This window comes from Salvelinus sp. IW2-2015, unplaced genomic scaffold (assembly GCF_002910315.2).
Source record: "Salvelinus sp. IW2-2015 unplaced genomic scaffold, ASM291031v2 Un_scaffold1614, whole genome shotgun sequence".
Classification (NCBI taxonomy): domain Eukaryota; kingdom Metazoa; phylum Chordata; class Actinopteri; order Salmoniformes; family Salmonidae; genus Salvelinus; species Salvelinus sp. IW2-2015.
The window spans coordinates 19,941-30,087 of NW_019943033.1; the positions used below are offsets into that span (position 1 = coordinate 19,941).

Consider the following 10,147-nt stretch of genomic DNA (forward strand, 5'->3'; position numbering starts at 1 on the left):
TATAGTCTGGGTAGGAACTCATATTTCTGTCAGCATACTGCCTGCAGTCCTTAGTATTTTGGGTGACTACACACACCCACACATGTTTCCTGATTCATCTGATTTCTCTGGTCCTTTATTATGAAATATCTTATTATAATTGACCTATTTAACTAATGTTATACACATTTATCATCTGAATGCTTCCTTTTCTTGCATTTACCTCTGTTTTCTCTCTTCATGCTCTCCTTCCTTTTCTCCTGCTCTCTTTCTCTCTTTCTCTCCTCTTTCTCTCCCTTCTCTTCTCTCTCCCCTCTTCTTTCCTCTCTCTCTCTCCTCTTTCTTTTCTCTCTCTATTTCTCTCTCCCTCTCTTTCTTTCTCTTTTCTTTATTCTCTCTCTCCCCCTCTTTCTTTCTCTCTCTCTTTCTATTTCTCTCCCCCTTCCTTTCTTTTCTCTCTATTTTCTCCCCCCTCTTTTCCTTTCTTCTCTCTCCTCTTTTCTCTCCCCCTTCTCTTTTTCTTTCTCTCTCTCTCTATTTCTCCTTCTCTCTCCCCCTCTCTCTCTTTCTCTCTCTCCTCTTGTCTTTGTCTTTGTCTATCCTCTCCCTGTCTCTTCCTCTATTCTCCCTGTCCTTCTCATCTCCCTGTTCTCTATAAACGGCGCTTTAGATTACGATTATGAGCTGCTGCAGCACTGGAAAAGTTCTAGCACATCAAGCCCTTTTCCATTTAAACACAAATTAGATCATTATTTTTGATATCTAGCTATCTACTATTGCATAATGATACAGCAATATGATGTGTACTTCCTCATTCAGCTGAGATCATCATAAATCCTCTCCTTCCTTATCATACGAATTACAATATTAACGTAATCTATTCATATTTATGTCATAGACATTATATTAACATTACTGTTAAATCTATATACGTCAACACACAGTGACAAACATTGAAACAAATATCCTGGGTAATTACATGACTTGTATGGGGATATCTCATATTGCTGCTCTCCTGAGCTCTGCTTCTGTGACTTGGTGGATACCTGTGTCAGAAAGTCCATATTGATGATGTCAAGCGAGAGCGTTGTGGATTTACAGGCCTTCCTATCTGATGTGTGAGATATTTCAGGGCGAGGACCACGTGTCATCCTCCATATAAAATGATAGAAGCGTTGGGGAAACAGTGGGGCCCATAAAGGCCATCCTATCTGATGTGTGAGATATTTCAGGGCGAGGACCACGTGTCATCCTCCATATAAAATGATAGAAGCGTTGGGGAAACAGTGNCATAAAGGCCATCCTATCTGATGTGTGAGATATTTCAGGGCGAGGACCACGTGTCATCCTCCATATAAAATGATAGAAGCGTTGGGGAAACAGTGCAAGCTGAAGCCTTTTATTAAAAAGAAAACAGAGGACATTTTATGGGCGACTCAAGTCCAACCCTGATAAAACTCACTCTGAATAATATTGACGGTACACACTCTGGGAATACTTTTACAATCAGCTTTTCAATCAACTTCTCATTATAAACAGGATAAATGCTTTACCATACAACTGCTGCTTGCTTCACTGGCTTCACTGCACGATTTAAACATTTAAAATCAATTCTGCTCTTCCAAACTAAGAAGCACCTCTCAAAGCTTAAGGGCCACATCCGGTGCTTCACTAAACTCTGTCAAAATCAATTCATATGTAGATGCGTAGATCATTTAAGTCGATTAAACAATATTTCGGACCATTTAACAAGAATAGCCCCGGCACTGAGGAAACAGAAAAAACTATACCTCTTGATTTAACTCAACACTAACTGAAAATCCTACCCTCTTTCAGTCTAACTGTCTCAGTCTCTAATACATTCTATCACAAACTCTCTCCTTTCTACCCTCTTCCTCCTCTACAGTCTCCTCTATGAGATGGTCTCCTCTAGGATGAACTCTATGGTGTGTGGTACATCCTGTCCCTCTACCACAGTGACTGAGGGGATCTCATGTCCCTCCATGATGGCTGACAGGGAGGGGACAGAGATGGCCTGACCACCCAAGAACACCACCTGGGAGGACCCAGCCTGCCCAGAGAACATAGTCCCAGGAGAGTGCTCTGAGACGGACACGGCCGGCACCATCACCCCCTCTGTGGTTCCATCCGCCTGGACCAGCAGAATGGTCTGCACCGCCGACTCCCCCTCGCCACCTGACCCCGTCCCTGTAGACAAGAGCACCCTCGCCCCTTCCGCCTCTGCGTCGTTGGCCGTGGTTCCATCCGTTCCGTCGTCGTGGAGACGGATGTGTTTGTCGAGGTTGGAGCGTGAGCGGAAGGCTGAGGGGCAGTGGTGGCAGGTGTAGGGCGTCTCTCCGCTGTGGATGCGGGCGTGCTCAGTAAGACGGCCGGCCACACAGAAGGCTTTACCACACACCCAGCAGCAGAAGGGCCGCAGGCCGCTGTGGATACGCTCATGGTCCTTGAGGTGGGGCAGCTGGCGGAAACGCTTCCCACATGTAGAACACTGAGAGAGGAGGAGGAGTGGACATGGGGGTGGGGAGACAGAGCAGAGAGTGGGGGAGGGGAGGAGGAGAGAGACAGAGGGGGAAAGAGTGCAGAAAGGGGAAGAGGAGAAAGAGAAGAGAGGCAGAGAGTGAACGGAAAGAAAGAGGGAGGAGAAGTTGAAGAGGAGAGAGGAGGAAGAAGAGTGGAGGGGAGAAGGATGGGTAGGATTGGAAAACATAATGAGAGAACAAGGACAAGAGGAGAAGAGCGGACATTAAAATTCATAGATTTGATATCTTGAAAACTTATGAAAACATATTTTCTGAAAGACTTCTCCAAATTAGTAGACACAGCACTTCTAGCTGAAGAGGCAGAAGAATAGGAGGGGTAGAAAAACAATGTGTGAGAAGAGAGAGAGCGAGAGAGATCTAGGGAGGGCAGAGGACATGGTAGGTAGAAGATTAAAGAACAGAAAGAGGGACACAAAGGGGAACAGACAGAACAAAAGAAGCTGACAGAACAGAGCTGCACTACTACTGAAGGACTTCATCTGTTCCAGCACAGTTCAAGTGTTTAGCTGCCTGTCTGTACAGACTGACAGTGACCACAGAGAACAACACCTACCATTAGTAGATACCAGAGGGAATCGCAGGGAACATTCTCACCAATACCCTTTACAGCCTTTGATACATTGTTATCGTGAACTATAGAAAGCCTGGCTGTTCTGCCACAAAAATTTGGGGGCGTGTGGCTACAGTGAGCAGAGAGAGGCCGGTTGTCCTGTGTTTAGGGACCTTCCTGTCCTTTTTCCGTGCAGTCCACTCAGTTGGGTGCTGGGATTCCACAGAATAGTAAACACAGGAGGGGAGATGGAGCCCAGGTTCTAACTCAGCCCCACTTCATTAATCATAGAGAAGTGTAAGAGGGAGGGAGCGAACACCAAGCGGGCATAAAACTACTGGGGTGACCACAAACCAACAGCTTTGGTATTTTTTTTATAGATGAGATGATTTAGATGAGTTTATTAGTAATAGTATACATTATTTCACTGGAACAATGATACATTTCCCATTTGGGGGTGGGGCAGGGTGAATGTCCATTGGGGAGCAGCAGGGGGAAGGAAGAAGTGAAATGAAACAATAATAAGTAACCACAGGCATGAACCAACGACCAAAGTCTTGTCCAGACGGCCTTTTCTTGCTTCTGCTTAAAAAATGTGACAATCATTGATCTTGTAGAGAACTGTGTTTAAATCACTTCCAGGAACAAGACACAACCATAAAAACGAACGATCAGTCGTGCCCACATAGCATAACCACCCAAACGCACCTACACACCAAAACCAATCAATCATCTCCAACTCCCCACCCCCTTTACCTCGAAGGGCCTCTCATGCGGTGTGGATCCTCATGTGGACGTTGAAGGTGGAGGTTAGGCAAAGTCCCTTCCCACAGATCCTGGCAGTGGAAACCTCTGTGGAAAGCCGGCGGCCCTTCCCCAGAGTCCCCCGGCAGTGGGCCACCAATGTGCTCCCCAGGGCAGAGCTGGGAGGCGAAGGCCGTCTGCAGGGGGACAGAGGCAGCGCGGGGGTCTGACCCGTATGGGAACAGCCGATGGAGTCCAAGACCCTCTGGGCATACAGCAAAATGACCACCATATCACACTCCACCTGGATGGCGGCGAGAGAAGGGAGGGACACATGTATGGAATAACTAGTGAAGCATAAGATGAAAAGGAATCTACTATTTACAGTATCCATGTTATAAGGTACAGTATCTGTAGAGTAAGAAATTCTATCTATTACAGTATGCATGTCCTATAAGGTACAGTAATCTGTAGAGTAATTCTCTATTACAGTATCATGGTCTATAAGGTACAGTATCTGTAGAGTAAGATTCTACTATTACAGTCTCCATGGTCCTATAAGGGTTACAGTATCTGTAGAGATAAGATTCACTATTACAGTAATCCATGTCTATAAGGTACAGTATCTGGTAGAGTATGATTCTACTATTACAGTATTCATGTTATAAGCGTACAGTATCTTGTAGAGTAAGATTGCTACTATTACAAGTATCCATGGTCTATAAGGTACAGTATCTGTGAGGAGGTATAGACTCTAAAATTACAAGTCTCCATGCTATAAGGTACAGTATCTGTAGAGTAAGATTCTACTATTACAGATCTTTGTTATAAGGTACAGTAAATGCTAGTAGGAGTAAGATCTACTAATTACGTAATCCATGTCTATAAGGTACAGGTATCTGTAGGTAAGATCCTACTATTACGTATAGTATGTCTATAAGGTACAAGTATCTGTAAGAGTTAAGATCCTACTATTTACATGTATCTATGTCTATGAGTGCCTCACATCATTCCACACCCCTTGACTTTTCCACATTTTTGTTGGGTTACAAAGTGTGAATAAAATGGAGTATTAATTGCATTTTTTTTGTCAAACGATCTACACTAAATACTCTGTCAAAGTGGAAAGAAACATTTGAACATTTGTAAAAAATAAAAATTATAAATAGAAATATGAAAACGAATATATATTGATTGAATAAGTAGTGCAATCCCCTGAGTCCCATACATGTTTAGATAACCACTTTTGGCACGATTTACAGCTTTTTGAGTCTTTCTGGGTATAAGGTCTCGAAACTTTGTCCACCACTACTTGGATTGTGGCAGCCATTTGCTCCCATTATTCTTTTCAAAAAAATTCATCATGGGCTCTGTAGAATTGGTTGTTGATCATTGCTAGACAATCCATAATGTTCGAGGTTTTGCCCCATAGATCTTGCATTAAAACCCCTCTGGGCGCCAGAGCAAGGCGTGGTTGCAGTCGAGTGCAATAAACCCGCACCCTAAACAGATGTTTATAGGTCAATAACAACTCAGCCCACTCAGGAATATTCACTTCTTGGTAGCAACTCCAGTGTAGATTGGCCTTCGGTGTTTAAGGTTACTGTCCTTGCGAAAGATGAAATGAATCTCCCAGTGGTCTGGTGGAAAAGCATGACTGAATGGGCTGGGCATGAATAATTGATGTCAAACGCCATCTTTTCAAGCCAAGATCAATATTTTTTCAAATATGTAAAATTACTTTTGGTCAAACTTTTGTCTGAAAACAACGTCAATTGCGTTGACTGTTCTATTGTGTACATGTGCATTTGCAGCAGTGGCGACCCGTCAATTAGAGGCAGTGGGCAGAGCCTGGTTGAGCTATAAAAATTAAATTGGTTTTGTTTTTTTTGTGCCTGTTTTTTGCAGTATGTTTGCCATTAACACGTGAGATACAGAAGCCTAGGTCGGTACTCTTCTCCAGTGCACCGTGATTGGCTCAGTGTTCTGTCACTCATTGGGGTGGACACCAACGTCAAAGCGCACAAAAATCTACAGGGAGGGCTTGATAAGATCAAGCCCCCTTGGTGCTGCCTTAAGATTTAAACATTAAAAAAGTACCCATCCGGCTCCCGGGTGCACAAGTGGTCAGGGCACTGCATCGCAGTGCTAGCTTGCGCCACCAGAGTCTCCTGGTTTCAGCGCGCCAGGGCTCTGTCCGCAGCCGGCCGCGACCCGGGAGGTCCGTGGGGCGACGCCAATTGGCATAAGCGTCGCTCGGTTAGGGAGGGTGGCCGGTAGGGATATCCTTGTCTCATCAGCGCTCGCAGCGACTCCTGTGGCGGGCCGGGCGCAGTGCGCGGCTAACAAGGGGGCCAGGTACAGTCGGGTTTCAATCCGACACATTTGGTGCGCTGGCTTCCGCGGTTGTGAGGGCGCGCTGTGGTTAAAGAAATGCAGTGCGGCCTGGTTGGGTTGTGCTTCGGAGACGCTATGGCTTTCGACCTTAGCAATCTCTCCCGACCGTACGCGGAGTGTAGCGATGAGACAAGATCAGTAATCACTAGCGATTGGAATACCAGCGAAAATTGGGGAAGAAACATGGATAGTTTATTTAAAAAGTTATAAAATAAAAAAGTACGCCATCCAAGGCTCAAAGTCAATTGGCCCACAGATAAAAATTCCGTCAAATCAACGTTATAAATGACTGATCATGTCAACATCATACTTTCAAAATCTTAGCTAGCAAGCTAGACAACAGTTATCGCATCAATCACGACTCAACCAGTTAATGGCAAATCTATTCATCATTGTCATATGAAGAGAAATTATAGAATAAAACGTATCGGGTGGTCATCGGCCATTGGACGTAAATTACATCAACAAGGTTGGAAATCACAAAATTCAACAATGAATGGTTTTGGACGGAACAGTGGCTAACTGCAAGCGTTGCACAAGCAATCCCTAATTTTGCCTCCCCTGCCAGGCTATCCGTGGAGAGGATGTGTGGTCCAAAGTCTGAGTTTAAGGGTCCTCTTTCCCAAGCTTAAAAGATATAACATCACACGCAAACCTTAAGCCAGAAAAGGTTGGAAAAAATTGGCCATGCTGTCAAGCCAGCAATGTGACTTCTGCCGGCTTTGAACAGAACTGGGGAAATCTCAGACTTCAAATGGAGTTCAAGACAATTGGGAACTCTGAAATGTGCTCCGTACTGGGAAAAATACGCTTTGAACGGTCCAAACCAAGATAGGAATTCCAAGTCGGGAACTTGGCCTCTTCCTTCCTTAGATGCTCCGAGCCTGAAGATTCACTGACGTCATGATTCACCTTGTTCCCAGTTGTCTTGAAAAAGCACCATTAATCAGAGAATGCCAACTTTTGATGACAAGTTTCAATGACAATAACTTGCCCACAAGAAGGATCGCCATGCCACCTCCTATCAAAGTGAGCACAGCACAACGGAAGTCCAAAAAGTCTGCTTGCATGCCTGCTGCAGTATATGGATGTAATAATGCCTGGGAAGATATGTACCTACTGAAAGCTAAGAAAAGAAATACTAAAGTGTTGCTGTGTAGTGAAGCTGTTGGTATCCCCATATGCCTCACCCTAATAATTTAAGCTCCCCTTTCCCACCTCTAATGTCCTAATGTTCCTGACTGGAAAGTGTCTCAATCGAATATGTAAGAGCTTTTCATCGGCAGGGGCTGAAACTATTACGGACTACAAAAGGGAAACCCAGGCCGCGACTGCCCCGTGCCGAGCCTACCAGAACAAGCTAAATGCTTTTATGCAGCAACACTGAAGCATGCATGAGAGCACCAGCTGTTTCTGGACGACTTGTGGGATAATGCTCTCGGAGCAGATGTGTTGCAAGACCTTTAAACAGGTTCAACATTCACAAAGCCGCAGGGCCAGACGGATTACCAAAGGGCGTGGTACTCAAAGCATGCGCGTACACTGGCAAGTGTCTTCCACTGACGATTTCAACCAACTCCCTGACTGAGTCTGTAATACCTACATGTTTCAAGCAGACCACCAATAGTCGCCGACCCAAGAAAGCGGAAGGTAAGCCTGCCTAAATGTTACCCGCCCCATAGCACTCACGTCGGTAGCCATAAAGTGCTTTAAATAGGCTGGTCATGGCCTCAGATCAACAGCATCCTCCCGGATACCCTAGACCCACTCCAATTCACATACCACCCCACAGATCCACAGATAGACACATCCAATACACTCCACACTGCTCCCTTTCCCACCTGGACAACAACCTAATGTTACTTATAATTACTTTAAAAAACAATACACTGTGATTTTTTCTGTATTTTTTAGATTCGCGTTCTCAGCAAGTTGAAGTGTACCTATGCATAAAAATTACAGACCTCTACAAATTGCTTCTGTAAGTAGGAAACCCTGCAAAACCGGCCAGTGCAATCAAATACTTGTTCTCCCACCTGTATAATTATATATATAATATAAACGACACACACACACACACACACACACACACACACACACACACACACACACACACACACACCACACACACACACAGTTTGACAGTCGGAAGTATGGCCATACAGTTGAAGTCGGACAGTTTACATACACCTAGCCAAATACATTTCCAAATAATTTCACTACATTCCTAACATTTAATAGATTAAAAATTCCCTGTCTAAGGTCAGTTAGGAACCCCAATTAATTTTCAAAATGGTGAAATGTCAAAAGAATAATAGTTGAGAAGAAGATCTATGTTTTCATTTTTTTAAATTTCTTTCATCACATTCCATGTGGGTCCAGAAGTTAAACAATACTAATTGAGCTGTATTTGGTAAGCATTGCTTTTAATTGTTTAACTGGGTTCAAACGTTCAGGTAGCCTTCCACACGCATCCAACAATAAGTTGGGTGAATTTTGGCCCCATTCCTCCCTGAACAGAGCTGGTGTTAACGAGTCAGGTGTGTAGGGCCTCCTTGCTCGGACGAACACTTTTTCAGTTCCTGCCCACACATTTTTCCTATAGGCGTTGAGGTCAGGGCTTTGTGATTGTCCACTCAATACCTTGACTTGTTGTCCTTAAGCATTGTGGGCCAACTTTGGAAGTATGTGTGGGGGTCCATTGTCCATATGGAAAGACCATGCGACAAGCTTTAAACTCCTGACTGATGTCTGAGACGTTGCTGTCAATTATCCACATAATTTCCCCCTCATGATGCCATCCTTTTTTGTGAAGTGCATCCAAGTCCCCTGCAGCAGCACCCCCACAACATGATGCCTGCCACCGCGTACTCACGGTTGGTGATGGTTGTTCTTCCAGCTTGCAAGCCCTCCCCCTTTTCCTCCAAACATAACGATGGTCATTATGACTCAAACATCTATTAATGTTTTCATCAAGAGCAGTGAACATTTCCTCCAAAAAAGCCAGGATCTTGTCCCATGGTAGGTTGCATAACGTGTCTGGCTGTTTTTATAGCGGTTTTTGGAGCAGTCGGCTTCTTCCTTGCTGAGGCGGCCTTCCAGCGTTATGTCCGATATATGGACTCGTTTTACTGTGGATAGAGATACTTTGTACCTGTTTCCTCCAGCTCTTCCCTTTGCTGTTGGTTCTTGGATGATTTGCACTTTTTGCACCAAAGTACGTTCATCTCTAGGAGACAAGAACGTGTCTCCTTCCTGAGCGGTATGACCGGCTGCATGGTCCCATGGTGTTTTATACTTGTGTACTTTTGTTTGTACATGATGAAATGTGGTACTTCAGCATTTTGAAATTGCTCCCAAGGATGAACCAGACTTGGTGGAGGTCTACAAAATGTTTTTCTGAGGTCTTGATTTTCCCTATGATTTCAAGCAAAAGAGGCACTGAGTTTGAAAGTAGGCCTTGGGAGGTACACATCCAATTGACTCAAATGATGTCAATTAGTCCATCAAAGCTTCCTAAAACCAATGACATAGATTTTCTGGAATTTTCCAAGCTGTTTTCAAGGCACAAGTCAACTTATGTATCGTAAACTTCTGACCCACTGGAATTGTAATACAGTGAATTAAATGTGAAATAATCTGTCTGTAAACAATTGGGTTGACAAATTACTTGTGTCATGCACATAAGTTAGATTGTCCTTAACCGATCTTTGCCAAAACTATAGTTTGTACAAGAAATTTGTGGATGGTTGAAAAAACGAGTCTTCAATGACTCCAACTAAGTGTAAATGTAAACTTCTGAACTTCAACTGTGTGTAATATATATATATATAAATATATTAAGGCAATTCAGCCATTTGGATTGTTATCTGTAATGGTTATGATACCATAGGCCTTAACATAACGCGCAACCCCA

General features: G+C 44.0%; 1 pseudogene; it reads right to left on the reverse strand.

The window, feature by feature from the left end:
- Nucleotides 1-1,364: 1,364 nt before the first annotated feature.
- The window catches only part of LOC112071431 (zinc finger protein 585A-like), a 19,640-nt pseudogene continuing 10,857 nt past the window's right edge, over nt 1,365-10,147 (reverse strand).